The sequence below is a fragment of the Cynocephalus volans genome, chromosome X, assembly GCF_027409185.1.
Source record: "Cynocephalus volans isolate mCynVol1 chromosome X, mCynVol1.pri, whole genome shotgun sequence".
Lineage (NCBI taxonomy): Eukaryota > Metazoa > Chordata > Mammalia > Dermoptera > Cynocephalidae > Cynocephalus > Cynocephalus volans.
Genome location: NC_084478.1, coordinates 8674826 through 8700041, shown reverse-complemented (window position 1 = coordinate 8700041; position 25216 = coordinate 8674826). Strand labels below are relative to the sequence as shown.

The 25216-nt window shown below is 46.1% G+C and overlaps 1 pseudogene; it reads left to right on the top strand.

Moving 5' to 3' along the window:
- Positions 1–24962, top strand: part of LOC134367142 (protein Shroom2-like) — a 31218-nt pseudogene extending 6256 nt beyond the window's left edge.
- Positions 24963–25216: the final 254 nt, after the last annotated feature.

Sequence of the window (25216 nt, the reverse complement as noted above, 5' to 3'; positions counted from 1 at the left end):
TCAATAAATAAACATTTTTCTTATATTACGTAAACTTTGTCCAGAAACTGAAAATGAAAGATTGACAAATTTTACCACATAATAATTTAAAATTACTGCACAGCAAAACAACAAACAAACAAAAACAAAACCTTAGAGTGATACCATCAAGATGGTGGAATAGATGGTTCCCAGCATTGCTCTCCGTGCCCCCCACAGGAGATCAACTTACAACCATTAAAACACAAAAACAGCCATCTTGAGACCACTGGAAATGGGGGGAAGAGGAGGGCAGACCCACTGAGTCCATGAAGGCATGGAAAGCCACAGTGAGTGGCAGGAGAGGGTCACTCGAGTCAGTCCCAGCCATTCTCTGGGCCGGTGTGGCACAGCACATGGAGCAGCTACCTGGAAATGACAAAGCCACCGCAGTGCCCTTTGCATAAAGCTCCTTGGAGTCTGCAGGGGAGAAGGGTGCCATGGCTGTTGGGGGGAAAATGTATGTGTGAGTGTACACACACACACACACACACACACACACACACATCTCACTTTGGAGTGCCCCATTCCACTTCATAGTCCAGCAAAGCAACTCATAAGCTTCCCCTGCACCCACACAGGAAAGAGGGGCTGCAGCTGACAGGAGAAAGGAGTCACTTCAGAGAGTGCCATCTCCCACTTTCAGGACAAGCAAAGCACCGTACACTGAGAGAGCCACTGGATCTGCTGTCTCAGAGATGAGAGGAGAGAGTAGGAGGTGGGTGTCTAATTTGCCCAGAGGTCTGTGAGTGTTTGCAGGGGACTCGTGAAGGGCCTGCCCCATGGGAAACATTTGGAGTGCCAGGGCATCGGGGGTCATGATCCACCAGAGGAGCATTGGGGTGCGGCATTGGCAACTGATCTGCCTCCTGATCAGCACGGGCACCACAAAGTGGACACTCGTCAGTGTGATAGAGCTGCAGGGGGCACAGATCCTGGGAAAGACTCAGTCCCAGACTGGATTCTCTACACAGTCCAGTTGGATTAGTGGAGACCCCACATGACCTGGAAGTGACTAAAACACTGACAATTAAAATTCAGTTTGCATGAAAAATTTCCCCCAGTCTGAGAAACAACAGCAAGACAGCAATTTAGTCTAGGCACACATTCAAGTCCTGGTCCCCTCAGGGAGATTCCCCCGATCTGGGACTGAACAGCATGTATTAGTCCATTTATGCTGCATATAACAAAATACCTGAAAGTGGGTGATTTATAAAGAAAATGAAATTTATTGCTTACAGTTTCTGAGGCTGGGAAGTCCAAACTCCATCTGGTGGTGATGACAGTGACCCAGGGGTCTCACATTGCAGGATGGTGGAAGCAGAGAGAGCAGAGAGAGAGAAAGACAGACTCTCCTCTCCTTTTTTTTTATTTTAAGATGACCAGTAAGGGGATCTTAACCCTTAACTTGGTGTTGTCAGCACCACACTCTCCCAGTGAGCCAACTTGCCATCCCTATATGAGATCCAAACCCATGGCCTTGCTGTTATCAGCACCACACTCTCCCCAGTGAGCCAAGGACCAGCCCTCTCCCCTCCTTTTAAAGCACCAAGAACCACACCCCTCATCACCATTTTTAATCCATTCACTACTGCAGGGTCCGACAACACAATCACCTCTTCAAGGACCCACCTTACAATTAACATTATACGATTTCCCACACTGTTAACAGTCACAGTGGGGGCTAAGTTTCTAATACATAAAACTCAGGGTATGCAACTCAAGCTTCATTGAGTTTTGGGGGGATGTAATTCATCCACTACACAGCAGGACAGCACATTAGTTCCAGTGCAGTGATGAAGTGGTGATGGTTGCTATTAATCCACCACAGGACAGAAAAACCAGATGAGAGGCAAAGTTCTGATACTGAGCAGTAAAGGTATAAAACCACCCAAAGAACAGCTTTAAAAACTGAAAGAGGTTGCTGTCTCCTCAAATGTGCGGACATCAATGTAAAGACACAAGAATCAAGAAAGGACACAGAAATATGACACCCCAAAGGAAACCAACAAAGTTCCAGCAATGGATCCAGAGAAACAGCAGATTTATTGAATGTCTTCATACAGAATTCAGAATAATCCTCTTTAAAATGTTCAGGAAGTCATAAGAAAATACAGATAGAAAATTAAATAATATTTGGAAAACAATCCAGGAGCAAAATGAGAAATGCAACAAAGAAATAGAATCGATTTTTAGGGTGGCTGATCAGCCCAGCTGGTTAGAGCACTGCCTTGTTACTCCAAGATAAAGGGTTCAGATCCCTACCAGCCAGCTGCCAAAAATAATAATTATAATAAAGTAAATAAATAAATAGAATCAATTTTTAAAACCAAATAGAACTTCTAGAAATAAAGAATATGCTATCTGAATGGAAAATCTTGATAGAAAGCTCCGACAGCAGACTTGATCAAACACAGGAAAGAATCAGTGAGCTTGAAGACAGAATCTACAAAATACCCAATCAGAGGAGTAAAAGGAAAAAAAAGAATAAGAAAAAAATGAAACAGAATTACAGTCACTTTCAAGCAAAATAACTTCCATATGCTAGGTGTACCCAAAGGAGAGGAAAAAGAAGGAGACTTAGAAAGCATATCTAAGGAAATAATGGCTGAAAACTTCTCAAGTATGGATAAAGATGACAGCATCCAGATGCAGGAAGCTCAGAGGTGACCAATCAAATTCAATCCAAAGAGGAGCAGCACCCCAAGGCACATCATGGTCAAATCCTCAAAAACCAAAGTTCAAGAAAGAATAATGAAAGTAGCAAGAGAAAAGAAATCTATAACATTCAGTAGAGCCCCAATACAGCTCTCAGAAGATTTCTCAGTAGAAACCCTGCAGGCCAGGAGAGAGTGGAATGATATATTCAAGGTGATGAAGGAATAAAAGCTGTCAACCAAGAATTCTCTATCCAGCAAAACTAAACTTCAAATATGAAGGAGAGAGAGGCGGGGCAAGATGGTGGAGCAGAGGTGCCCAGGGTGCATTCCCCCAACAGGAAAGGACCAGAATGACTAACAGCTAAACATTGATGGGCACATCTGTGGGAGAGTGTAGGAGTACAGCAGAGACTGGTGAGATCCACATTGAGCATGAATGCCCAGAATGGCAGCAGAGAGAGGCACATGGCCTCAGCTGCCATGTCGCTGACACAGGAGGAATTTTCTCTTCTGGGAAAAACATAGGCAGAGGACTCACACCAACCCCCACCCTCACCACAGAGGCCAGAAGATCCTTTGGCAGGAAAAGCCTGGAGCCAAAATGTAGAGAGCTGCCTAGAATGCACACACTGCATCACTGTAGAACACTAGCACAGACTGTGCTCTCCCACCCCTTCCTCATGACCCAAGCCAATGCCAGACAGCAGCATCTTGAAACCAGAGCCCTAATGAGAGCACACCCTGCCATGGCGCCAGTAGCCACAGAGCTTCCCCAGCCTTAAGGCTCTACCCTTGTCCCAGAGCACTCACAGGAGAGGCTACAATGCCCTGATCCTGGCTTCAAGACTGGGCTCACAATGGCGGTGACTCTAGTTCAGCAGTCTGAGAAGCCAGCCCTAGAACTGCTGAACGGATCCACCCCCACCTCCCCAGCCAGAAATAAGATGGGTAGACCCTGCTCAGGTGTACCACTCCCTATTTCTCCCCCTCACCCCCAGCCCTGCCAGCTGATAGAGTTGTGTGCACGTGAGCCCCCAACCTGGAAAAACAGCTCATTGATCTCTACCCTAATGAATATGTCTCTGGGCTGGTGGAAGTAGAGTGCATCCATGCCCTCCTAGAAAATGTGGCCAGGCAGTTCTTTCCTGAATAGTCGGACCCAACACACTTTCCAACAGTTCCCAAAGCACCTGGATGAGCCCCTTCACTGCAGGCCTTCCTAGTGTCCCTGCCAACCACCCAGGAATAAGCTGGGCAGGCCCCCTCTCTGCAAGCCTGCCTAGCAGTCCCACCCACCATTTGAGAAGCAGCTGGTTGGGTCCCCTCGTTGCAGGCCTGCCTAGAGGCCTTAGCAACTGTCTAAGAAGTAGCTGAATGGGCCCCCACAGCAGCCCCAGCTACTGGCCTCGCTCACTATCTGAAAAGCAGGTCAGCACATCCACCCTTGGCAGACCAGCTCCTGAACGATGGAGCGAAGCATGACCTCACATCAGGCCCCAAGAAATGAAACAGCAGAAGAACCACTGGCAGACCGACATTCAGCTAGTTGAGGCAAAGAACATCCATGCCCCTGACTGAGAGAAACAGCTCAGCTGTCATTTCCCTGGAAGAACCACTCCTGAGTCTTAGAGCCATCACATGCACGTTCATCTGAGTGACAAACAGCTTGGCTGACATGCTCCCGGTGAGCCCACCCTGGGTCAGAGAAGCAGCACAGAGACCCTGCCATTGGCAAACCAGTGCCAGAGATCCTGACACACCATATGCCCAGACCCCCATCCTGTGAATCAATGCAGCAACTACATCCCCAGTGAGCCAACTCCTGAGACAACTGCCCCACAGGGTGCATGTGCAAACCCCCAACCTGTGAACTAACACAGTGATATGTCCCCAAATAGCCAAAGCAATCCCAAGCAAAAAGAACAATGTGGGAGGGATCACACTCCCTGACTTCAATATATACCCCAAAGCTATAGTAATCAAAACAGCATGGTACTGGCACAAAAACAAACACACAGGCCAATGTAACAGAAAAGAGAATTCAGAAATAAATCCATGTACCTACAGCCAACTGATGTTGACAAGGGAGCCAAGAACACACATTGGGGAAAGGACAGTTTCTTCAATAAACGGTGCTAGGAAAATTGGAGATCTATATGCAGAAGAATAAAAACTAGACACCTCCTTCTCACAATATACCAAAATCAACTCAAAACAGATTAAAGGCTTAAATGTAAGACCAGAATCAACAAAACTTCTAGAAGAAAACATAGGGGAAACACTTCAGGACACAGGTCTGGGTAAGATTTTATGAAAATACTTCAGAAGCACGGGGAACAAAAGCAAAAATTACCAAATGGGATTATATGAAACTAAAAGCTTCTGCACAACAAAGAAAATAGTCAACAAAGTGAACTGAGAACCTGTAGAATGGGAGAAAATATGTACAAATTGTGCATCCAATAAAGGATTAATATCCAGAATATACAAAGAGCTCAAATGATTCAAAAGTAAAAAAATAAATCATTTGACTTAAAAATGGGCAAAGGAACTCAATAGACATTTTTTTGAAAGAAGATATACAAAAAATGCTCAACATCACTAATCATCAGAGAAATGCAAATCAAAACCACCATGAGATATCATCTCACCGCAGTTAAAATGGCTATTATCAAAAAGACAGAAAATAAAATGTACTGACTAGGATGTGGAGAAAGGGGAACTCATTCACTGTTGGTGGGAATGTAAATTAATACAACCATTATAGAAAACAGTATGGAGATTTCTCAAACAACTACAGATAGCGCTACCACAAAATCCAGCAATCCCACTGCTGGATATGTGCCCAAAGGAACAGAAACGAACATGTCGAAGGGACACCTACACTCCCGTGTTTATCGTGGCTATATTCACAACAGCCAGGAGTTGGAAGCAACCTAGATGTCCTTCAACTGATGATTAGATAAAGAAAATGTGGAATATATGCACAATGAAAATCTACTCAGCCATAAAAAAGAATGAAATTCTGCCATTTGCAGCAACAGGGATGAGCTTGGAGAAAATTATGTTAAGTGAAATAAGCCTGGCCCACAGAGAGAAAAATATACCACATGTTCTCACTCATTTGTGGAAGCTAAACCAGTTGATCTCACAGAAGTAGACAGTAGAACAGTGGTTACTAGAAATAGGTGGGGAAAGGGTCAGGGGGAAGGGGAGAGGGTGGTCAGTGGATACAAACTAGTATAGAGTTAGGAAGAATGGGATCTAGTGTTCTATGGTAATATAAGGAGACTACAGTTAACCACAAAGCAGTGTGCATCCTTGAATAGCTAGTCAAACTCACGCTGAATGTTCCTAACACAAAGGAGTGACAAATGTCTGAAATGATGGATATACTAAGTTCCTGATATGATCATTGCCCACAGTATGAATGTACCCAAATATCATTTTGTACTCCATAAATATATTCCATTCTCTTGGGTCAATTAAGAAAAATAAATTAAGGAGGCTGGCTGGTCTGCGCATTTGTTTAGAACATGGTGCTGATAACACCAAGGTCCAGGGTTCAATCCCTGTACCAGCCAGCCACCAAAAAGAAAAAACAATTTTTTATTATAAATAATGAAATTAAAAAATTGAAATGATACCATTTATTTTGTGAAACCACAATGGAATAAAACAAGAAATCAATAACAAAAGGTGCCCTGGAAACTGTACAAATACATGGAACTTAAACAACTTGCTCTCAAACAACAAATGGGTCAAAGAAGAAATTAAAGAGGACATTTAAAAATTCCTGGAGACCAAGGAAAATGAAAACGCAACATACCAGAACCTATGGGATACAGCGAAAGCAGTTCTGAGAAGTTTCCAGCAAGCAGCCAACAAAACAAAACAAAAAAGGCTGACTTGATACTGAAAGAACTGCTGTACCCTGCCCAGGAGTTCAGAATCTTGAGTTAATGGTAAAGTGAAATTTGTGTGGTTCTGTTGTTTCTTTGTATTTTTATGGATTTTCTAATTTTTTAAATGATGAGCATGTATTCATTTTTACAAATAATAGTTATAAATATCTTTAAAGAACACTGCTGAATTTTATAAATTACTCTGCATTCATAAAGCATTCTTCCATTTCTCCACCAGGTGACAGCATAAGCACACCAAATAGTAGCAAAAATACTTTCCAAGTATTTGGTCTGGAATTGAATACTGCTGCTAATTGCTCACATGTTTATTTTGACATGTTACTGCACAAATGATTCACTGCATTGTTTATTTTTCTGGTAAAATGACTATATATTCATTGTAAACTTGGTATATGGGAGAAAAACACAAATCACCTATGGTGGCACTACTCAGGTATAGCCGAGGTTAACAATCTGACATTGATCGTCATGGTTATAGATATGTGATGGAGAGCTGGCTGGCTAGCTGAGCTGCTTAGAGCACAGCCTTATAACACCAAGGTCAAGGGTTCAGACCCCATAGTGGCCAGCTGCGGGGGAAAAAAATTATATATATAAAAATATATATATATATATAAATCCTGCGGGAAAAAGCAAAATGTACTGCGGGGGCAGTGGTGGGCGGTGGGAGATACCTGCAAAGGATGCACGGTGTTCCATCCTGTGGACACTCTGTAACTTGTTTAACTGATCTAAATAAGTACTTTCGGCTGTTTTAACTGTCTTTAAATTATAAAAGGATTCGCATATAGAAAATATACAGATAAGAATGTTATAGGCACTCAACTAATCACTACCCAGAATTGATACTTGTTATTTTTTTGCCATCTTTGCCTCAGATATTCTAAAGAAATCATGGTTTACAGGCACAATTGAAGGGTCCCTCTATTCATCTAATTCCTATCCTTCCTTTCCAAAAGTAACCTCTAATATGAAGTTGGTATTTATCCTTCCTATATTTGATCTCGGACTTTAATTAAAAATATGTTCCATAAACAATATTGTATTGTTTTGAGTTTTAAAATTCCACACGTAATCATAAGTGTATATCCTTTATTCAGTTAACATTATGATTTCGAGATTTACCCATGATCATATAGATTTAGTTAATTTTACCTGCTCTAAGGTAAATTCATAAATTAAATTTATTAACACATTCCCCAGTTGCTAACCATTTAGGTCGTTTCCAGTAGTTGGAGATCAGTGCTCTTGCGATGGAGCAGTGCGGGCGCGTTCCTCTAGGGGGCGCGCCTAGAGAAGAACTGAATGTGAAGGCCTGAGGCGTTGGGATTCTCAGGAGTGGCTGATGGAAAAGGATGAGGCTCCTCGGTTCTACGAGATACGGCCGAGTTGTCCTCCCACATCACTCTGCTTTCCAATTCGGCCAGTAGTAAACGAGAGTCCCACTTCCTCACATCCTGGCCACCACTGTGTGGTAGGAGACGTGGCTTAAGCACCTTTGAGGTTGAGCATCTTTTCGTGCTTGCTGGCCAGCAAGGTTTTGTCTTTTGTGAATTTCCTCTCCAAAGCCTTTGATTATCATCCCATTAGGTTCTTTGTGTTTTTCCATTTTTTGTATATTTTGATTCAGATAGGGTTTCTACAGGAAGCACGTGGCATGCCCAAACCAGGTAATTTAAGGAGAGCTTAATAAAGGGACTGTTTCTAAAAGCATGGGCAGGTTCGGTACCTAAGGCTGGCAACAGTGGCAGTGCTCAGCACCACAGGCCTGAAGTGGCAAGGAGTGTGTGTGGTGACAAATCTCCCTGGATTTGTCAGCATTCCTGCAGGGTCTGGGTGTTTGGAGCAAAAGGCACTAACGAGCTTTGCTCGAGGCACAACCAGCCTCTGGAGCTAGACATAGGGACCTAATAAAGATAGGGACAATCTCCCTCTTCAGAGGCATTCCAAGCCTCTAAAGCCTGCTCCTTCCCCTCCCGGGGAGACTTTGGCTTGCCTTCCAATGTCGCAAACCTAGAGACCTTTCTCCTCAGCCCCTGAGGGGTTTAGTGGCATTCCAGGTAATGAGTCCTCTCTGGAGGGAAGGACCTGCTGGCCATTAGTAGCCCTGACAAAAGCTCAGTTCGGGGTTCCTCTCCAGTGGGGCAACCCGTGCTCCTACAGGTGAATGCCTGGCCCTCCCGGCATTGCCTGTGGGAACTGGGGTGTTGGGTACCAACCCAAGACGTTGCTTGGGCTGCTGCTTTTTGCTGTGAATAATAAACAGTCTGCGTCTCTGACCAGGGCTCCAGGGTCCGGACTCTGGATATGAACATGAGACTGGGCCAGGCTACCTTGTTAGCTGGCAGCTGGGGAAAAGCCTCAGACCCTTCACAATTTCTGACTTCACGGGACTGAGCAGAGCCCTGGAAGTGAACTGTACTAACAGGAGCTAAGCTTTGATGGGGGGACATAGCCAGAAACAAGCTCATTTTTATGAAGCCGGCAACACCCTGATACCAAAGAGTAGAAGTTACCAGGGCTGGGAGGAGGGAGAAATAGAGAGATGTTGGTCAGGGGGTACACAGTTCCAGTTATGCCAAATGAGTAAGTTCTAGAGATCTCATGTACAGCATGGTGATTTTGGCAAGAATATTGTACTGTACACTTGAAATTTGCTAAGAGGGTATATCCTGAGTGTTCTCACCACATAGAAAAAAAAGTATGTGAGGTGACGAATATTTAATTAGCTTGATTGTGATTATTTCACAGTATGAAATTTCAATCACCATGTGATTATTTCACAATGTATATCAAATCATCAAGTTGTATACCTTAAATATATACAATAATTTTTTAATACAAAAAAGCTTTTAAAAAATCTCCCAAAGAGCCGGCAGCACTTTTTCAAACAAGACTACAAAGGCACAGGCAACTAAAGAAAAAAATACATAAATGGGACTAATCAAACTAAAAAGCGTCTGCACAGCAAGGGACACAATCAACAAAGTGAAGAGACAACCTAAAGAATGGGAGAAAGTGTTTGCAAATTGGAACACATAAGGAACTAAAACAACTCAACAGCAAAAAACCCAGATAACCCAATTAAGAAATGGGCAAAGGACCTGGACAGACATTATCCAAAAGAAGATATACAAATGGGCAACAAGCACATGAAAAAATGCCCCAATCACTAATCACCAGGGAAATGCAGATTAAAACCACAATGAGGTATCATCTCAAACCAGTTAGGATGGCTATTATCAACAAGACAGAAAATAACAAATGCTGGCAAGGATGCAGAGAAAAAAAAAGTCTCCTACATTGTTCGTGGGAGTGTAAATTGGTACAGCCACTGTGGAAAGCAGTGTGGAGGTTCCTCAGAGAACTGAAAATAGATCTGCCTGAGGACCCAGCTGCCACACTACCGTGTATATACCCAAAGGGAATGAAATCAATACATCAAAAAGACACCTGCACTCCCATGTTCATCACAGCACTATTCACAATGCTCAGAAATGGAATCAACCTGAATGTCCATCAGCGAAGGAATGCATAAAAAACAAACAAAAAAACCCTGTGGTATACCCACAATGGATTACTACTCAGCTATTTTTTTAAAATGATATGCTATCATTTGCAGCAACATGGATGGAACTGGAAACCATCATGTTAAGTGAAGTCAGGCACAAAAAGATAAATACTGCTTGATCTCACTCATGTGGAGTTAAAAAAAAAAAAGTGGTTCTCATAGAAGTAGAGAGTAGAATAATGGGTACCACAGGCAGGGGGGTGGGTGGTGGAAGAAGAAGGGGAAAAAAGGGCGACTAATGGGTACAATACTATGCTGTCTACCGTAACTGAATCATTGCGCAGTATGTGCATGTATTGAAACAGCACACTGTACCCCAGAAATATGTACAAATAAATGTGAAAATAAACCAACCAACCAACCAACAAACAAATAAATAAATAAAATATGCAAAAAAAAAATCTCCCACACATCATTCTTTTGCATTTAAATGTTGATCAGCTTAGAGTTTACTTAGCTGAGAAGTGAGTTAGGAATCTCTGTGAGGTAGAGTGAAGGCTAGCCTGTTTTAGAAATGAGATTCCAAAAATTCAGTGACTTACAGTACAGATCTCACAAAGGGACTAAGAGGGACATTCCAGATCAATGGGTGCCATGGTTCCAGTCACTCAGGGATTTCTGGTCACCACAGGAAGTTCTGTCGGACCTCACTGCTCTGGAGTCTCGAGACTTTTTTTTTTTTTTTTTAGTTTCCAAAGAACTTAACAGTGAAAGGACATTATTGATACTGTCCTGTATCTCCAAGTGTGGCATCACAACTACAGCTTTATCTGTGGTCCTAAACTGTGCTTTATCACTTAAAATGTAGATATCACTTAAATATTTTTTCAATTGGTAACATTGTTAGTTCTGGAAGAAAGGTCTTAGTCCATTCAGTCTGTGATAATAAAATACCATAAACTGGGTGGCTTACAAACAGAAATGCATTTCTCATACTTCTGGAGGCTGAAAGTTCAAGATCAATGTGTGGCAAATTTGGTGTCTGGTGAGAGCCATTTTTTGGTTCATAGATGGTGCCTTCTCGCTGTGTCTCCCTCCACATGGTGGTAGGGGTGAGGGAGCTCTCCGGGGTCTCTTTTACAAGGGCACTAATCCCATTCATGGGGGCTCCACTCATGACCTCATCACCTCCTAAAGGCCCCTTGTCTTATTACCGTCCCATTGGGGTTGAGGATTTTAATATGAATTTTGAGAGACAAACATTCACACCATAGCAGAAGGAAAAGCAACAGAGAGGTCTGTATAGTGGGTAAAAGGTGTGATATCTTTGCAGTCGAGTTGGCCTAGTTCCCCTCTGGGTGCCATCAGGGAGCTAGTGTGACTGCAGTGCTCTCCGTTGAGGAACTTGCTTGGTGTGGGCTCCAGGAGGTGGGTGGTATTCTAGTGAGTGTGGGTTTTCTCACTCTATCTCCTCTATGGGTTGAGAGGGACTCTAACAAGCAGTGACAGCACTTGCTGAGGAGGAATCTTTGGGCATTTGCATTATTAGTGTTCCCATCCGATGTCCTTAGGGTCCACAAAGTTGGTTTTACCCTACTTGTCAGGCTCTGATGCTGTCCTTGAACCTGCGTCCGCTGCCGTATAGGCACGCACAGCGTTCCGGGTGGGCGCTTGGAGCAGTCCCTGTGTTCTCTCTATTCTTTTCCGGGAATGCAGTCAGTAGATGGCAGCAGTGCCACTCACGAAACTTGATACCAGGGAACTCGCTCATAATGCATTGAGTTAAATGTCACCACCCCCAAGATGTGTGCTGTTGGTGAGTCCTGGTATGAAAACATGGAATCCCAATTACCAGTCACCAGGAGTCCTCCACTCTATCTGCAGGCAAGGGACTGGCTGTGGCGTGACCTCCTCAGCGGCCTCAGCTCAGAGGCACTCTCCTGGTCCTGACCTACAGTGACTGCCTTGATTTCCTGAGCACTAGCCACCAGCCTGTCTCTGTGTCCCTCCTTTCTGTTTCTCTCCATCTGTTGCATGTACGGCCCGTGCCAGGCACCACAAATCCCACAGATATTTCTCGAGCAGCTCAGCAGTAAGAATGCAGAGAAGGAGAGAACAAGACGTCCCTGCCCTCTGAGTAGTCAGTCATTCCAGATAAAAATGTATCCGTGCCTGTCCTAAAACGAGCAAGCTTACTTTTAAACCTTTTAAAATTCTCTGAGGTTTTTGATTGTGTTTAGTTTGGACTTTTAAAGAACAGAATGGCGATGGGGCCAGCAGCATCTTCCGTTCCGGCAGTGAAGGTAGAGATTTGATTGCTCGCAGAAGTGGGCTCGGGAGAGTCTTCACGAAAGCCTGCACCTGCGAGCAGCAGCACGTGTGGCCGAGCCCGCAGGCTGCTTCCGTTCCCTTGGCGGCGTTCTTGCCCTCCACTCAGCCTCCTCAGTGTTAGTGGGGCCATGGGACAGGTTGAGGTGGGGACTAGCCCGTAGGGAGGGGCCGGATCTTGGCCTCCCCTCTATCCCCCCTCCTCCCAGTGCCACCTTTCCATTAGGAATTGATGGGGCCTGGTGGCGGTAAGGCCGAATCCACTGCATCTTGTCCTTGTTTTGAAGTAAACGTTCATCAGACTTCTATAATGTGGAAGTCTTGACCATTCTCAAGAAGGAGAGAGTGACCAGGAATAGATGCTTTGTTGGAAAGTCTATGTTAACCTGTGGAAGATTTGATTTTGTTGTTTAATTTTTTCTATCATGCTTTCCTTCACTGGGAAACAAATTTCTGCACAAAGAGGGGAAGATAGAAATACCATCCGGCTTAACGTCAGTAACAAGTGGTCAGAGTTTCTGAGTCTGGAGTGACACGGGTGCGAAGGGTTTTTGTCCGTCCTAGCTTGGATAAGACGGCAGGATTTCCCTTCTTAAGTTTGATGTATCTAAACGGTGTTTTCCACAGGGTTAGACTTTTTAAAATTTACTCACAGGGAGGGAGTTACGGGGACTGTGTAGGAGCACCTAGATAGAAAACATCAGCTCTTCAGAGGTTACTACTGAAGAGAGGGAAGAAAATACAAAATTATTTTATTTTAACCTGCACAGCACACCCTTATGTGTAGAGAAAGAACCATGCTGTGTTCCTAATCGGCGGTGAAAGGGTGAAAAACAGCACTTAATTCAGAGCACCACCACTTCCCTCACGCTGCAGAAAATTGGGTCCATTAGCTCACATTGTAGAAGTGATTTGCAGGTCAGAGTCAGAAACATGTCCTGAGTTTGCGTTGCTTGTTTGACTTGTTTTTTCTTTCCTTCCTGGACACCAGCAGATGGCTCTCTTTTCTCCAATATGTCCTTTCAAAATACCTTGAAAAGATCTTGGTCCTGGCAGCCTATGTCACAGTCCCCTATGTGTGGTCCAGCATGGTGCAGCTGAGAGCAGCCGGCATTGGGGTTGTCGCAGATGAGGCACAGCAGCATGGGCCGGGAGGGTTCTTCCTGACCTCTCCCTGCCCCAGGTGCTTTAGGTACCTCCCCATGACCTTTCACTGAGAAACTCTTTTTAAAGCAGGAAATGCGTGCCTTTTGTGAGCCACTGAGAATGACACTGCACCGGGAGCTCCCTATTGGCTGTGGGATCCTTGTCCCTCTGGTGTGTGAACCGCGCACAGGGAGGGGGCCGGGAGTGTGGGAGGTGGAAGGCAGGTGCAGTGGGATGCAGCACCCGCCAGCACAGGAGGAAGCTTCCGAGGGGGCCTCCAGACACAGCCCCTCCTGACAGGCATTCTCGCGGCCCCGGACACCACGCTGCAGCACGCAGGTGTGTGCCAACCTGCTTTGAGGAACACTGGCTTAAGGCACTAACAATAATTCTGCAAAAACGTCTATCCACTATGGATTTCCCTACAAGAGAAAATGTAACTGAGTGGGACTTCAAGTTTGCATTCTCACTGAAATAAAAACAAATGGAAATTAAACCACCCTCCTATCACCAGTAAACCGCAGGAAGATGCCCTCAGACGCCTGTAGGTGTGAGGTGGACAGTTTGAGAATGGAAAGGAGTCAGACTGCTGAGAGTGGGGAGACTAAGGTAGGGGTGGGAGGGAGCTTGACCTCCTCTGCCTCCCTGGGACATGTTGGGTCTTGGAGTCAGGTGCACCATCTGTAAGGGGGGGACCCACCAGTCAGAGTCCTGGATTGGAGTCGGTGCCCAGAGCATGCTTTGCGATGTCAGCAGAGGCTCTTCTGTTTCAGAATCGAGCGGGTGATGGGCAACAACACCACGGTGAAGATGGTGCCCATCAAGATCGTGCACTCGGAGAGCCGGCCCGAGAAGGAGAGCCGCCAGAGTCTGGCGTGCCCAGCCGAGCCGCCCGCCCTGCCCAGCGGCCTGGAGAGACACCAGATCAAGACGCTGAGCACACCGGAGCAGTCCTACTCCCGCTTCTGCGTGTACACGCGGCAGGGTCCTGAGCCCAAGCCCCCCAGCACCCCTGCCCCCTTCCCGGTCTAGGCTACGTGAGGGCCAAAGAGAAGACCGTGGAAGAGCTGAAGTCAGAGGCACTGGCCAGGGAGATCGTGGGGAAGGATAAGTCCTTGGCCGATATCCTGGATCCCAGTGCAAAGATTAAAACCACCATGGACTTGATGGAAGGGATCTTCCCCAAGGACGAGCACCTCCTGGAAGAAGCCCAGCAGCGGAGGAAGCTGCTCCCCAAGGTCCCCTCCCCGAGGACCGCAGAGGAGAAGTAAGTAGATGCTCGTTTCCAGTTTGTGCATGATTCTGCCGGCATCTTAAGGCTTAAAAGGGAGAGGGGTGCGTGTCTGTTTCTCTGTTCTCATGACTGCTCTTTGGGGGGGGCAGGTTTTTATGAGTGTTCCCCAATGCTGAGAACTTTTTAGCTTTTTTTATGAGCCTACTGAAAGTAAAGCTAAGGGTCAGAGACCTTGTCCCTGGGGATGAAGACTTCGGTGGGTGGCAAAGGCGTGGAAACACACCTGCTTTGCAGCCCGCTGAGCTTTGCTGGCTGGAGGCCCGTGTGATTTATCATGATGCCCACAGCTCTCCTTTCTTGTAAGGCAACAGTTCTCAGCGGGGGCCATTGTCTGCCCCAGGGGACAGTTGACAATGTCATACTCTGTGTGTGGAGGGGAGCTCCTGGCATCCGGTGGGTGGAGCCCAGGAATGCTGCTCAGCATCCTGCAGTGCACAGGACGGTCCCCACCACAGACAACTGTGGGGGGAGTTCTGACGTGAGAGACCCCAGCATAAGAGGACAGAAGGCTTAGACTGAGTATCTGTGTTTCTTAACAAGTTGGGCTTATAAAATTTATTTGCACCTGCTTGAACAAATTCGTCTTGTTAGTTTTGAAAGTACCACTGTCAGGTCTCTCTCCTTCACTCATTTGACGCAAAGGCGTGTGTGGTGGCATCTTCCCTGCTGTTTCTGCCCGCTCCGTCACCACAAGCATCAGTCATGTACTGTAGGGTGCAGTGCCCATGAAATGCGGCAGAGAAGGAGAAAGAGGACACACTAGAATCAGCAAGAAGGAGCGACTGTGGCTGCTGGTAGGAGGGTGCTTGGGAGTGGCTTTTGCAGATTGTGCCATACACGGCCTCAGCCACACAGACCCCAGACTCCAGGAGGGGACAGTCTGTGCTTTCATCTCCCCAGCAGAGATTTTTGGATGTCCCTGCTCATTCAAGTTTTTTGGCCTTTTAAAAAACTACATTTCAGGGCCAGCCCGTGGCTCACTCAGGAGAGTGTGGTGCTGATAACACCAAGGCCATGGGTTCGGATTCCTATATAGGGATGGCCGGTTCGCTCACTGGCTGAGCGTGGTCTTGACGACACCAAGCCAAGGGTTAAGGTCCCCTTACCGGTTGTCTTTTTAAAAAAAGAAAAGAAAAAAAAAAACAACTACATTTCACAGACTTTATTAGTATCCATTTGGCAAAGTTTTATTTTTTAGTTTTAACTTCGTCACCTGTTTTGTTTGTTTTTGGCTGTCTTATCTCCCTTGCAGGTGTCCTAATGTTAGTGCCAGCATTTATTTGTCACAACCCAGGAAGCAGGGCTGAGGGGGCATCTGTGTGCATGGTTGCAGCTAATTGAAATTCTGACATCTTTACCCAGGAAAGAGGAGCCGAGTGTGCCGGCAGCCATGTCCCTGGCCACCAACTCCACTTATTACAGCACATCAGCCCCTAAAGCTGAGCTGCTGATCAAGATGAAGGACCTACAAGAGCAGCAGGAGCCCGAAGACTACTCAGGGAGTGACTTGGACCATGACCTGTCAGTGAAGAAGGTAGGAAAGCCAACCAAAAACCATCACGTGTTTAACTCCCGAGAACTTGCCCAGGCACTTGAGAATCTAGTGGTAGACGAAACAGAATAGAGCCCTTCTCTGAGGGAGCTTATGTTCACACAGGAGAGAGAGACAGACAACACAAAAACAAATATATCCAATACAGGATCAGCAAATCTGGCCCACTGCTTGCTTTTGTAAATAAAGTTTCATTGAAATATAGCCACATTGTTCATTTACATATGGTTTGTGGTGGCTTTCACACAACAGCGGCAGAGTTGGATAGTTGCAACAGTGCCCATATAGCCTGCAAAGTCTAAAATATGTACTATCTGGCTCTTGACAGAAAAACTTTGCCCAACTCTTAATGTAATATTTCGAGTGGTAAGAAAATTAAAACAAGGCGAAGGCATAGAGAGGTTAAAACAAAGGCATGTGATTATTGAGAGGGCTCTGATGAGGTGATAATTGAGCAGAGACCCAGAGTGACATGAGGAGCAAGCGCTGTTTTTGTCTGGCATGCTGGGAAGGGGGCTAGCCAGTGCACAGGTCCTGGGTGGGAGCCTGGTGGCATGTTGGAAAAGTAGCAGAGGCCAGTAGCTGGAGCTGTGTGGATAGGGAGAGAGGGTTGCAGATGAGGTTGGAACAGGATTCAGGGACTGGCTGTTTAGCTCACTTGGGCGAGTATGGCACTGATAATACCAAGGTCAAGGGTTTGGCTCTCCATACTGGCCTGCCACCGAAAAAAGAAAAAACAGGATTCAGGGACAAATAGCCAGGTGGCCATGGCAGTCACGGTAGGGACAGAGTTGTTCTTATCAGTGCCAAAATCATTACTACTATATTAGTTTTAACTGTCAATGGCACGTCAGCAGGCCAGACCCGTGATATGTTGTTACTACCTGTTTTATACAGGCATACTTAATATAAAGGGACAAAGGTATTGCCAGCGAAAGTCAGGCTCAGAGGATAGCATGTATTGTTTATTCCAGGGGACCTGAGTTTGCGTAAATCATCACTACTAGGAAAAGAAAAGGAGTGAACCAGCATTTTGTGCGTGTTTGCTGTTGGCCTAGCACTATGGAAAGAGCTTTCATAAAAAGTACTGGGGTTTTGTTGTTGTTGTTTTTTGGGGACAAAGACCTTTGAAAACAATTATGTTGAAAGTCTACTAGTGTCATTAGTGATTTTAAAAAAATACCACTGGTTGATTTCAATTATGATAAACGTGTTCTGGAGGAAATATTGAGCCTCATAACATATGTAAAGGAAAATTATTTCAATTTAAGAAATAATAAGTTTTTGGCTCAAGGGATTAAAAACAAGTGAAAAGGGTTTTGTTCTAGGGACTCTTAGAGGCCCTCTCTCTGGCTCAGGATACTGTTTTATTCTGGTTGTATTTTCATCTAAAAAAATATCAAAAGTATTTCCAGTTTATCCTAATAAAGCCAGAAGAACTGTATGTACCATCTGAACCATTTTAATTTAGGCACACCCCAGCTGTAGAGAACTACATTCCTTACACGCATGTCTTGTTTTCTGTGATGGGATGAACTCGGGAGCAGCGTGCCCCGACGCTGCTCACCTTCACCCATGTGGCTCTGTGCACCTGCTTCAGGATCTCACCAGAAATGACTGCTTCGGGACTGAATGGTTGCTGTGAGCTTGCAGCAGGCTTACATTTCTAGTTCAATAAGCAAATGCCACATATCACAGTTCTCTGTGGTGTTGGTGGGTCCTATTTTTTTGCTTGATTTGACAAAGAGGCCAGTGCGGTTATCTTTTCCACCTTCTTTCCAGCATCCCCGAGTTTCTGATATCACACGTTTTTGCAAAGTGTGCTCAGGTGGAGTCATGCTGGAGAAAGTGGCCTCAGTGCAGATGGGGACTTGATTGGTCACCTGCTTTGCAGCTGCTGTTGGGGAAGCAGCCAGATGTGGATCCAGCATTCCCAGAGGGACTGCAACTTGTGATCACAGTGCCATTAGGAGGTCATAGAGCCCAGGACCAAATCAGGTGACCCCCTGCTTTAGGAGAAGACTAAAGACAGAGGCAAGAGCATGGAGGCCCCATGCCATGAGGTGGTGGGGGCTCCGGTGACCAGTGGGAAGTGCTATGCTAGGACAGTTAACGTGTTCTTTCACGTGGGCAGCTCAGGTGGACTGTGCCCAGAAAAGACACCACCCAGGTCAAGTTATGAGGGCTCTTCAGGAGAACCGAAGATAGCCGATTGGTTTGAGTTTGGGACCTCTGATTTTTACTTGGAACCAAGAGGCAGGCGCAGGGCCCAGAGAGAAAAGACCTTGTTTCCCCGTGGGATGGAACAGAAGGTGGGTGGCTGGGGTGGACCCGGGTGGAGGAAGGGAATGGCCCAGGTCCCAATCCTGCAGCCTTGGCCCATGCAAATGGAGAGGTGAGAGTCTGACCTCTGCCACAACCAGATCTTATCCGAGCATCTGGAATGCCATATGCTGCAAGGAATAAATGGACAGGCTCCGGGGGTGGGGCTGGATGGGCAAGTACGGCCTACAGTGGTGAAACCACGGGCACCCCGGGTGTGCTGATAGCACTTGATGTGCGTGCCTCCCTGGGCTGGGCGGGTCTCAAAATCTTTGAAAGTCTGTACTTCTTACAGTGGCCCTTTAACAAAGAGGGGAAAGATGTTTTTAATAAAAATTTGCATATGATGTATAAAGGGATCTGGACTCCTCCTAGAGTGCCCGATTTCAAGTTAGCTCAGCTGAAGTAGGTTTTAAAGGCACATTTTCGTGCACTGGTGTGAAATCTTCATTACCGTAATTGCTGAAGAATAACGACACTGAAAAATTACTGAGCGTGCTGGCTTGATTCCTCCTATAGCCACCGTTATCTGCATTGCTTAACGTATTCACTCAGGTTAGGACTGGTGTCAGGTGAGAATTTCAGAAGTTCTCCACCCTTGTTTTCTATTTTCTGTTGTTTTCATCAAGTAATGAGTATCTAAAATACAGCCATGTTCACAGCTGTGGGATTCAAAGCTGCTTTAAACAATCTTGGATCCCTGTACTGGCCAACCACCAAAAAAAACCAAAAACAAAAACAAAAAAAACCTGTCCAGATACGTAGGTAAACACACACACGCTCTGAGAGAAAACAAAGGAAATCTAGATGCATAAAATTTTTCAAATCATGAGGGAAGAAAATGTCTGGACATTCTGAGCAACTACAACCTGGCCTGGAAAAGCCAAAATAGTTTATAAATTCCGTGTACTCTTTCTTAGGAGAAAAACCATGCAGATTAATCAGCAGTGGGGATCATAAAACTGCTTACCATTTTAATCTGCTGGAGAGCTACAGGATGCAGGACCCTGAGTAGAGCTCATATCTTCACATTTTTTTGGATACATAAACGCTAGGTGGAGATTCTCTTTACAAGTATTGGTGTGAGACAAAGACCTTGTGCAATCAGGTAATATGAAAGATCTTTTCTGGCTGTCGATTGACTCTTCCTGCTGAAATTGTCCTCGGGATAGTCGTTCGTACTGGATTGTAGCTCATGAGATCGGGGCAGCTGCTCCTCTTCCCACACTCCCACTGTTGATAACTGATACTTACCAGGCACTTACTAGATGCCAGGCACTGGGCTAACCCTAGCATGCTGTCTTCTCATTCGCCGTCATGCCAGTCCTCAAGGTAGTCGCTGCTGTTACCTCTGTTTTGCTATGGGACAGTGTGGCCTAGAGAGCTTAAAGGAGACTTTGACCTTGTGTCTGTCGAGTCCCACACATGTGCCTCCTCTCTGCTGAGCCCTGCGGACTCCCTGTGGGAGCAGAGTTTGTAAATTGCCCCAGGGAGGGGTGATGGCGTGGACCATTTCCGAGGATCTGCTTGACATAAACAATGTCACTTGTGATAACATTGTTTAAAATGTCCTAACCTTAAAAATCCTAACTGGAATTTCATATTCACATGAGATGTTTACTGCTTACTCGGGTTTGTGCACCCAAGCACTGTTCAGTTTTCAGTCCTTTTGCCACATGCTACCCAGGTCATGTGTTGACATCACAGATCTGGGGGCACCGTGCGGGTGGTAGATGGAAGACTAAAGACTGGTGTGGCCGAGGGCATCTCGAGCAGGCCTGGCAGCAGGAAGAGTTCTCTCGAGGCTGTGGGGGACTTCTCTTGAAACTGGGTTTTTTCTAGTTCACCCTGTCCAGGCAAACACCCAGTTACACGTGCTGAGAGTAGATTCAATGGCAGAAGCATAGCCGTCATCAGAAGAACGTGGTTTTCACAGGGCAAGTCCTGCCCCTCGCACTCTTTTTGAGGTATCCCCGTAATTTCTCTCCAATATAATGACCAAGAAGGAGAATCTATATATTTTACCACAACAGACTAAGTCATTTATTTGCACTTTGGTCAAGTTGAAATCAGTAGGTTATATTAAAAGACTGTCTTTTAGCTTCATTGGCACCCCTTTATTTATCTTGATTTTTAATTGCTGGTTATATGTAGAGGACACTTTCTAATCATGAAATTCCGTACTGGAAGTAAGACTCAATCATTCTCTAGGTGTAAGTTTTTAAATTGGAGACTTCCAAAGGATGAAGCGGGAGGCATCGCAAAGGTGCCAGGACTCGTTGCAGAGACAGAGGTGGGAGCGTCGTCTACTGCTGAGTAGCACCAGCAGCCACACTCTAGCGTCGTCTAATAAGACATTAACAGAACGAAATAGGTTCATCGTGTTTTATTTTTAGATGCCAGTAATTTAACCAGGAGTCACTCTCTTTCCCCTAGTTTCATAAATCCTGTTATTTGACCATGCTAAAGTGACCTTTCCCCCAGTCAGGCCACGTCCAGCCAGATGGCATGTGCAGAGATGGAGGTAGCTCTGGCACAGGGTGGGGCAGACCTAATGCATGTTTCTGTGCTGCCCTGTCCCCAACAGCAGGAGCTCATCGAGAGCATTGGTTGCAAGCTGCAGGTGCTCCGGGAAGCCCGGGAGAGCCTGCTGGAGGACATCCAGGCCAACAATGCGCTGGGGGATGAGGTGGAGGCCATCGCCAAAGACGTCTGCAAGCCCAACGAGTTTGACAAGTTCCGCATGTTCATCGGGGACCTGGACAAAGTGGTGAACCTTCTGCTGTCACTGTCAGGCTGCCTGGCCCGGGTGGAAAATGCCCTGAACAATCTGGATGACAGCCCTTCTCCTGGAGATCGGGTATATGCAGACTGACCTGGAAATCAGGGGTCCCCTGGGAAGGCTGTTCACTGGGTGTTGTGAAAGGTGGCTTCTTGAAGACTGGCTCAGTTTCTGCATGGCCTGCCCAACTCCTAGTGCGAGATGCTATGGAAATGTCCAGTGCACACTCCCATTCTTTGCTTTTAATTGAGGGAGAAACATGCTAGGAAGACGCAGTGAGGCGTTGCTGGGATCTTCCCACTGATAATTCCACTGATCATCACTAGTAGTGGTCTCTTTCTGGAAAACGATCTCTTTCTAACTTTTCTTTAACCACGTGTAAGTCCGTAAATGGAGCTTCCTACCCCCTGACAGATGGTAAGTGCTCAGTGATAGATGATGTTGTATTGCTATTGATGCTCTGATTTAAGAAGAAGAGTGAGTGAGAGAGAGAGAGAGAGAGAGTTTGTGTGTGTGTGTGTGTGTGTGTGTGTGTGTGTGTGTGTGTGTGTGTGTGTGTGTGTGTGTGTGTGTGTGTGTGTGTGTAGATAGACAGCAGTCTGGAAAGAATCCAAGGACTTCAGCTTTTCTCCCATTCTCAAGATGTGCCACTTTGAGACTTTTCTCAGAGGGTCTTTCAGTTTTCTCACTTGCAAAATAAGGGAAATAATATTTACCTTGTTGGCTTTACAGGTCAAATGTCAGTAAAACATCTAGTTTCATTCTTTGCACATAATAGGCCTTCAGAATGATCATCTTTTATTATTAATACAACATCTTCACTGTTCTCAGAGGGGAGCAGGAAAAGCCCTCCCCACCCTTCTCCAGATGACGTTGGTTTCAGGCTGCCCAGAGAGAGCTCATGGTGCTGGCTTCGAGACTGCAGCTCTCTTGCAGTCGGCCATCGACCCTGCCACAGGAGGCTTTGAACCTTAAGTAACTGGGGGATGCACCCCTATTTCCCTTACGTTCATGTTCCATTTTGCGCTTTTTGCCATCCTTGCCAAATTTATCCGAAAGAACTTAGGAAAATAACATGAACAGGACAGAGAGACTTATTTGTACATAATTGAAAAAGTAACTACTCAAAGTATGGATTTACGTGAAAAAAGTAGGATCGTAAAGTAGGATCGTGTCTGCAACTGTCAGTTCAGCTCATCTTTTGTCCCTCTTGCCCTCCTTGTTCATGGAACTGACAGACTTATTTAGAAAGGAATCACAGTGCTAGGGAGGGAGCTAGTCTGGGGTCCTCCTAGGTGCCTGGCTAGAGCCCTCGCTCCTTCCCTGGGGCGGTGTCAGAGGTGAGCAGCCCGGGACACCGAGAAGGCACCTCCATGAGCCTGGCTGCACTGCTCCCTGCCTTGGCTGTGTGTAGTTGACGCAGCTTCAGCTCCCAGGACCTGAGGGACATGTGCCATTTGCACATGCAGGTGCACTGCAGGGGCTGGTGTCCAGCACAGCTAACACTGGCTGAGACTGTCCATGACAGGCAGCTGAGATGCCGGGAAGCTAGGGTTGTCAGACACAGGTGTGCTAAGGAGGTAAAAGGTGCAGAGTCGGGTTTTCAAAGAGTTCCTGCAAAGTCTTTTTGGCTACACAGTGAACACGTGGGCAGACATGGACATGTGGTGTCCCACCCTGACCTCAATCTCAGCAGCTTCCAGGCACTGGTGAGCCTGGCCTATTTTAAGCCTGAACCGCATTTTTAGAATCAGTTCACCTGTTTCCCTTTGGGGTGGAATTAATTTGCTTTGCCTTGCCTCTATCCATGAAAATATTCTGTCTCTTTGTCTCACACATGCCTAAAGATCAAGGTGTTCCACAGAAGGGGGCAGGATGCTCAGTAAGGTGGGGCGGTGACAGGCACCTCCCAGAAGCTGTGCGCCAGGGCAGTTTCTGCTCTCAGCTCTGTTTACTGATAGCTCCTCTTTACTGAACTCTTTCTGTGTGCCTGGCGTTTTGCGAAGTCCTCCGCAGTCTGGGTGCTCACGGTGGATGTGAGTAGCATCCACCGAGATGTTGCAAAGCGGCAGAGTAACAGTGGCTGTCCCGGTGCCCAGATGCAAATCAGGAACTCCGGCCTGGCATCCAGCAGCCTGCCTGTGAAGACACTGAATGTTCTTTCCTTTCTTAGATTTCATTACACTCGGATTTTGTTTTCAACACAAAGAATGATCAGTGTTTGAGGTGATGGGTGTGCTCGTTACTCCGACTTGATTACACATGGTATACATGGACCAAAATATCACTCTGTACCATAAATGTGTACAATTATTACATATCAATTAAAATAATAATAAAAACATGAACCAAACAAACAGAAAAAGATGCCCCCGAGTGGATTGTTTTCAGAATCCGTGACTTACCTCATCCTTCTAATCCTATCTGGTTTAGATCACAGTTATCATTTTAAATACATTTATTTTACAACTATTAAAGTGATTTAATTACAAATTAAAAAAAAAAACTTACAGCTTCTAGCAAAACTGGATGTGTGTTCTACAAGGCAGAGTGACTGTGTTATGCTTTGGGGACAGAGTCATCTGTGTCCCCCAGAATGGGACCCTTGTAAGGAGCAAGGAGACTGATCCCCGGATGCCCATTCACAGACGTGCGTCTCCCGCCTCCTTCTGTGCCCTCTTGTGTCCCGTCTGCAGATGCACTCACAGACTCCTCCTGCCTGGAGCTTTAGAAACCCCACCCTGGCGTTTCCTTAGAGTATTTCCCTTTTGCTGACTTTCCCACAGTGTTATCATAGAAAGAGCTTTGACAAAAATAGGAACCCTGTGTCCTTTGCCCCTTTTGAGCATCTCAGGATTCTGTTGTTTTTTGTCCTTGGTTACTCTTCTGCTCACCACCATTTCTGTTAACTGTTCAAGGCAGGTGGGCAGAAACTCAGGCGGTCCATGAGTGGCCTCCTGGCCGGCTAGGGCTGGAGCCACTGGAAATACTTGGTGTGGGTTCCATGGGATCTTTGGTGGCATCAGGGTTTCCATCGATGATGTTATGGCTGGCCATGGGACCAGCCTCAAAACTTGCCAGTGTTTTCAGGGGACTGGCCAGAGCCCCTGCTTTAGTCCTGGTCCTCAGCAGGTCTGTTTTTCTCTCTCTCCACAGCAATCGCTGCTCGAGAAGCAGAGAGTCCTCATCCAGCAGCACGAGGATGCGAAGGAACTCAAAGAGAACCTGGACCGCCGCGAGCGCGTCGTGTTTGACATCCTGGCCAGCTATCTCGGCGAGGACAGCCTCGCGGACTACGAGCACTTCGTGAAGATGAAGTCAGCCCTCATCATCGAGCAGCGGGAGCTGGAGGATAAAATACGCCTTGGCGAAGAGCAGCTCAAGTGATTGTCCGACAGCCTTCAGCCCGAGAGAGGCAAATAAGAGATCCGTCCGGTGGAGGACGGACATGGGGGCTTCAAGCTCTGTCCCCAAGGATGCAAGTGCAAAGCCCAGCCTGTATTTATATCCTGCAGAGAGGATCCTCCAATAGCAAAGTGGCTGTTAGAAAAGAAATAACTTCTGTGTGTGTTTGGGATGATTTATTTAATCTTTTAGTTTCCCCGCTGAATGCTAAGCAGAGAGGCTCACCCTCAGCCATCCTCCTCTCACCATAGCTGCCCATAATGCCGGGCTCT